Below are 7,267 nucleotides of genomic sequence, written 5' to 3'. Positions count from 1 at the left end.
GGGGGGGGGATGGAGACATCCCAAAATCCCCTGGACACCTTAAGTTCTGGACCCCATTTCAAATGCCTATTTGGGGCCCCCCTCTTGGCTGCACCCTGTAACAGAAACAGAAACAGAATAATAGATATGAATGAAGATCATTTGGAGGGTTATCAGCCAGTGAGGGGAAGGGAGAGAATGCGGGGAAAAGTGCAGGGATTAAGAAGCATAATTGGTAGGTACAAGATAGACAGGGAGAGGTTAAGAATAGTATAGGAAATGGAGAATCCAAAGAACTTACATGTACAACCCATGGGTATGAACTAAGTGGGGATTGCTGGACTGACTGGAGGTACCAAGTGGAGGAAGAAAGTGGGGGAAATTGCAACAACTGTAATTACGTAATCAATAAAATATACTAAAAATGGATAAAAATAAAGAAAATGAAGGAAATCTAAAATAAAGAACAAAAGAAGACCTTTTCTTTGATACATGAAGGAATTAACAAATAAACACAATATAATCTGGTGTTTTGGAAAACATCATCATTAATAGAAATGTTACTGCCTAGAAAATTAACAAAGGAGAAAGAAACAATCAGGCTTGGTTGTGTAAAAGAATAACTAATTTGCATCACTCATGTTAACTGCTCACCATTTATGCCTAATTATCACATAGCACTTGTCAATACATACTGGTCAGGTTAACCTTACTTTAAGTTTTATTTTATTTCACAACTAAACTCCCTTTAGGTCTGCTCAGGCTTTAGCTTGTAGCTTATGTAATATTGTTTGTTCACCATCTTAAAAAGACTTTAGAAGGAGCTTTGGTCTTGCACAGGAGAAAATTTTCAGATGTCAGTTTACTTCTGTGGCATTTAGTTGGCAATTAGGGGATGAAAGAGAAAAATATAATGCATATGCTGGAAAAAAGAGGGTGACTTTATGGCCTTGTCACACTCAAGAGGCATTCTCAATAATGGAAATGCTTGTCTCATTTAGAGGGAAGATTGTGTTTTTAAAAGAAGGGTTTTTTCCTAGGCCTCTGGTAGTTACATACAATTATTATATCCTAGGGAACACTAGTGTGATGAAACCTCAGCAGATGTGTTCTTTGGAGGTCATCTTGTGAAATGTGGTTTGATGTGCACTACAGCAAAACTTATTCTGAGATGTTTTTGTTCCCTCACACAATGACTCATATGTTTGTCTAAGACATTAAAACCTGTATTATTTTTTACATGCCAAACCTCATATGTTTACATAATCATTCTACACACATTGGTATTACAATAAATAAGGGAATATTATTCTTTTTTAACTTTTTTTTGTTCAAATTCAGTTTTCCCCATTCCCCCCCATGCTCCACCCCAGCCATCCCCACTTCACACCCTTGATCCTACTCCCCTTTGGTTTTGTCTATGTGTCCTTTATACATGTTCCTGAAAATCCTTCCCTGCTTTACCCCCATTATCCCCTCCCATCTCCCTGCTGGTTACTGTCAGTTTGTTCTTAATTTTCATGTCTCTGGTTCTATTTTGCTTGTGTGTTTCTTTTATTGATTAGGTTGCTGTTAAAGGTGAGATCATATGGTATTTGTCTTTCACCACCTGGCTTATTTTACTTAGCATAATGCTCTCCAGTTCTATCCATGTTTTTGCAAAGGGTAGGAGCTCCTTCTTTCTTTGGGCTGCATAGTATTCCACTGTGTAAATGTACCACAGTTTTTTGATCCACTCATTCACCAATGGGCACTTAGGTTGCTTACAGCACTTGGCTATTGTAAATTGTGCTGCTATGAACATTGGGGTGCATACGTTTTTTTGGATTGGTATTTCAGGATTCTTAGGGTATAATCCCATTATTTTTAAAAGATATCAGAATATGCTTTTGATTCTGGTGTTCACATTATAAAATAATAACTACCATTTATTGAGTGCCTAGTCTGTGATAGACACCTTTCATGTACTACCTCAATACTCAAACATTTTTCACTTTTTAATTTTTTCAAATAATGCTGAGAGATCCCTTTTTACAAAGGGAGCTAAGGCTTTATCTGCCAGCTACCACCCATTTCTTTGTTCCCATTCACACCAAACATCATTAAAGAGATGTCTCCACTCCCTGTCTCCAATTTTAAAATTAGAGCCACTCCAATCAGTTTCTTGCCTCCACCACTTAAAAGAAACCTGCTCCAGTTAAGTCCCCAATAACCTCCACATTTTTAATATATGGCTTAATTTCCAGTCATAATCTTCCTTGACCTGTCAGCAACATTTAAATGGATCAGTCCCTCCCCCTTAATTCACTTCCTTCACTTAGCTTTCAGGACACCACACTGTCTTGGTTTTCTTCAAACTTCACTGATCACTATTTAGTCTCCTTTGCTGGTTGTGTCCCATCTCTGACTTTTTAATGCTATGAGGTGTCAGGACTCTGTCCTTAGTGCTCTTCTCTATTTCCTCAGGTGGTCTTATCTAGTCTCATGGTCATCTCTAAACCTACAACTCCCATATTCCTACTTACAGCCCAGATTTCTATCTTGAATTTCAGACTAGCATATCCAATTTCATCTGTGGTAGGATTTCTTTTTATTTTTTTTTTATTTTTCAATTACAGTTGATGTTCAATATTAATCTACTAGGGTTTCTAATAGGCATCTCAATATGTCCAAAACACTGATTCTGATCTTTCCTCACAATAATGAGAAGTAAAACCTGCTTCAAACTATACCCTTCATCAGATGTAGGCAGTATCTCTATCCTGGTTGTTCAGGCCAAAAATCTTGGGGTCATTCTTGATAATCTTTCTTTTTCTTAATCACCATATCCAGTCTTTCATGAAATCATGATGGACCATGGATCCACCTTCAAAATATATCAGAATATGATATATTCACTATTCAATCATTCCTCACTCCCTTCACTGCTGCATCCCTGTTCCTTAATCTCAATAGGAATATGTCTGCTTACCACAGGTAGCCATGTGGCTAATTGCCTTTCTTCTTTGCCCAAATGTCACCTTTTCAATAAGACCTACCCTGACTACCCCGTTTAATATTGCAGCCTGCACCCTCTCCACAGCAACCCAATGCCCAGTACCCTTCTCAACTTTTTCTTTAATCCATGATACCTATCACCTTCTAATATCACATAATTTGTGTACTTATTATGTTAATTGTATGGTTTCTATCTCCCCTACTAGAATGTCAGCTCCACGAAGACAGGGATTTTCATCTGTTTTGTTTGCTACTAAGCTCCCAAGCCACCTAGAGCAGTATGTTGCATATAGTGTGCCCATAAATGTTTGTTGGATTGAATTAGGAAGCTTAAGTATCTTTCTAAAGGTTGGTTACACAGCAACAAGTCTAGCATTCCAAATCAGATCTCTCTGATACTAAAGCCCATGCCCTTAACCACTTCATTCTACAGCCTCCCATTGTAGCCTGGAGCAGTGGTTCTCAGTAGGTATGCCCTGAACCCTTCCTGAAAGCCAAGAAAGCAATGTAATTTTGTTACAACTCAGGATGCAAAATGTTATGGTGATGACTGGCATAAGTAATATTGATTTGAATAGGCCATGCAATGTATTGTAGAGTAGACTGGAGTTCAACTTATGGTAGGGGGAAGAGGCATACAGCAACACCAAACAATATCAAACAGTTGTCACAGAAAAATATCACCAAGTACCCAGAGAAATTACATGTTCACTTGGCTCATGGGTATATAAGTGAGGGTGGTCAGGATGAGGAACTGTTTTACTCAAATTGTGTTGACATGTGGTAATAAGCATGCTGATAAATATCGCTATGCTCTTCCAGGCACCTGTGAGGCATTGTTACAATGAAGAAGGGACTGCATTATTACTATTACTGACTTGTTCAGTATACTTTTCAAATACCATCAAGCATGCTGCTAAAAATTCTAGTATTCAAATCTGTGTCATAGATGTAAGAAAACTTTGAGAACCCTTGCTGCCAGGCAGGTTTCACTGCTTTTAACCATTCTTCCCCTATGTAGGCAGCACAGGGAAGTACACCTTATTCCTGCTTATATTTTTAAATTAAAAAAATATGAAGGTAGATAAAACCATAGAATTAAGCTGAATTCATTTATGAGGCAAACAACAGTAACAACAAAACAAGAGATATTCTCAAAAGGAGTACTGGACTTGGGAGACCTGGGTCTGTTCTAAACTTTGCAACTAAGTGTGTATTGTTAGCCAAGTCATTTTCTCTCTCATTGCCTCAATTTTTTCATCCATAAAATAAGTGGTGAAGTGAATGGCAACCCCAGATGACCTGGATCGTCTTCTCCATCTGTGATCCTGTGTAAACCCATTATTCTGGATTGGAGATAAATGTGTTGCTTGAAACAAAGTCTTCAAAGGTTAAGACGTGTTTTGATTCATTTATTGAGTTGGCAAAAAGTCCATTTAGTTTTTTCCATAAAATAAAAGACACATTTTTCATTTTTACCAATAAGTTTATTGATCTGGATATTTTGAGTATGTTGACTATCTCCCGCTATTGGCTTCTAGTGGGTAGAGGCCAGGGGTGCCGCTAAACATCTTCCAATGCATAAGACAGCCCCACAGCAAAGAATTATTTGGCCAAAATGTCAATAGTACCAAGAAACTTCGCAAACCACTTTTCATGTGTTTGATCAGTCACAGCACCTTCTCCATATACTGCACAAATCTTTTTTTTGTTTGTTTGTTTTCAGTTGTGTTTTTACCTTTTTTGAAACAATAAAGCCTAATATGCCAAAAATGTTGCATATTTTCTTCCATCTTCAATATAAAATGTCTGCACCAAAATTCATCAATTTTGTTCAGCTTTTTTAAATGCATGCTGATATGACAGCTGTCACAATACAAATTAACAAAATTAAAAATAGTTTCAAATAAAGTTAAAGACAACTAAGCACTATTAGAGCCATCATACAGAAAAATTAAACAAACGTTTTAGTCAACCCAGTATGTCTGGATTTAGTTGGTGCCTTGGATGCAGAGAGTTGAATTAATCAAACCCAGGTCCTGCTGCATTTATTATTGTTGGTATCTTGTTGATTTCTTTATTACTGGTCATCCCCACATCTTATTCACATTCTCCTCCCTCCCTCATTAGCAACCATTCTCTTCTCTTTAATGTCTATATTTTTGTTTGTATGTGTTTTTACAGAATGTATAGTATCATTTTCAGTGAATGTCCTTCAGTGAATGATTTCTCTAACTGGTGTTATTATATGTATAACATATACATATATACATATATATTATAATATAATATATATTATTATTTTTCTTGATATTTTCACCCAGCATTGTTGCTCTATGTACATCTAATCCCTTGCCTCTAATTGCTGAAAACTAGTCCAGAATGTTCGTCCACTTCATTTTGCTTCTCCAGTCTCTCAGTGATGAATGCCAGATTGCCTTCAACTCCTTGTCACCATAAATAACACTAAGATAAGAAGCATTCCAATTTAGAAAAGAATTGTTGGTGAGGGTGCAAATAAGAAAGAGAGCTGCTTCTGAGCTGTGACTAGAATGATGAATAGCCACTGTTAGGGTCTCCTTTTCTCCAGTGTGCTGTGGAATCTCAGGTGATGGAACTAAATCCAAATGCTACAACTGGATTAGTATTCATGATTTGGGTTGCTTTAGTGCAAAGTAATTATGTTAGTGGGTTTTCTTCACTGAATTGACTTGTTTGAATCAATAAACCCATTTGGTCAGAGATTTTGACATTGTGTAGACCCTCCACTCTCACCTCCAGGTGATGACTTCACACAATCCCCCAAGTGATGCACACCATGGTCTTCTACCTCAAGCTTACAAATGTTTCTGTTTCCCTGCTCAGAGCTTCCTCCCATTCTCCATAGCAGCTATTTTAAACCTTCTCATCCTATCACTTGTCCTCTCACTCTCAGCAGGCTACATCACTTCCTACTTCATAGAGAAAATGGAAGCTATCAAATGAGAGCTTCCTTAAATTCCTATTACCAAATCTAGAAATTTGCCTGCATCCATACCCACCCTCTTCTCCTTCCTTTCTGTTACAATGAAGTGCCCTGACTCCTGCATAAGAGGAATCCTTACATCTGTGCTGTTGGTCCCATCCCCTCCTTCCTTGCTCTATTGGCTGAATTATACCTTCTCCCCCTTAACATTTCAACCTCCATACTTCTATTAGTTACTTCCCATCACCATGTGTGTTCAACTCTTGCTGATTTTAATACTATGTTTTTAAAATATCTCTCAACCTTAATCCTTTCCAGTGACCTTTACCTCCACCACCAACTCCAGCAATTTAGCAACTAAATTTATTGAAAGAGCTACATTGGCCCCCATACATACTCAGCCTCTTAAATATCACCAAAATTTCCTTGTAACTAAATCCAGAAGACCAATTCCTCTCCTTATACTTCTGTCTTCACCAATATTTGTCACTATTGAGTACTTTGTCCATTGTGAACCTTTCTTTCCTGGCTTGAATGATGCTTCATACTCCTAGTTTTATTCCTACCTCTCTAGTAACTCCTGCAAGGTGTCCTTTGCAGGATGATCCATTTGTATCTGACCCTTGGTGTTCTGCATTTCTGGACCTACTTGCCTCCATGATTCCACTATGCTATCCCTCTATAACCCCATTCTTTCATTGCTATGTGTATCTTAAAATCTCTATCTCCATTCCTAACCACACCTATCTGCTGCACATGGACATATCCAACTCCCTTCTAGGCATCTTCACATGAATGTCCCACAGGAATCTCAAAATCAGATGTCCAAGGCTGAATTTATCATCTTTCTCAACAATCTCCCCTGATCACCTCCACTGTTAGTTTCTGTGAATGAATGTCATCATCAGCCATTTGATTTACCAAGTCAGAGAAACTCATAACACTGTATATATTTTTATCATCACTAAAATTTTAAACTACAATGCATAGATGCTTGTTAAACAAGTTAAAACAGGGAATTAGGCCCTGGCTGGTGTGGCTCAGTGGATTCAACGGCATCCTGGGAACCAAAGGGTTGCAGATTTGGTTCCCAGTCAGGGCACATCCCTGGGCTGTGGGGCCAGGTCTCCAGCTGGGAGCATGCAAGAGGCAACCACACATTGATGATTCTGTCCCTCTCTTTCTCGCTCCATTTCTCTAAAAATAAATTACATCTTTATAAAAACAATGCATTAGTACATAAAATAAAATGTGAAAGCCCCATCCAGTCAGAGGTAAACCACTACTAACAAGGAGATGTGTATCCTTATACCCTTCTTTGGGTGC

This window comes from Phyllostomus discolor, chromosome X (genome assembly GCF_004126475.2).
Source record: "Phyllostomus discolor isolate MPI-MPIP mPhyDis1 chromosome X, mPhyDis1.pri.v3, whole genome shotgun sequence".
Lineage (NCBI taxonomy): Eukaryota > Metazoa > Chordata > Mammalia > Chiroptera > Phyllostomidae > Phyllostomus > Phyllostomus discolor.
The sequence above is the reverse complement of the archived record's forward strand: the minus strand, read 5'-3'. Positions refer to the sequence as shown.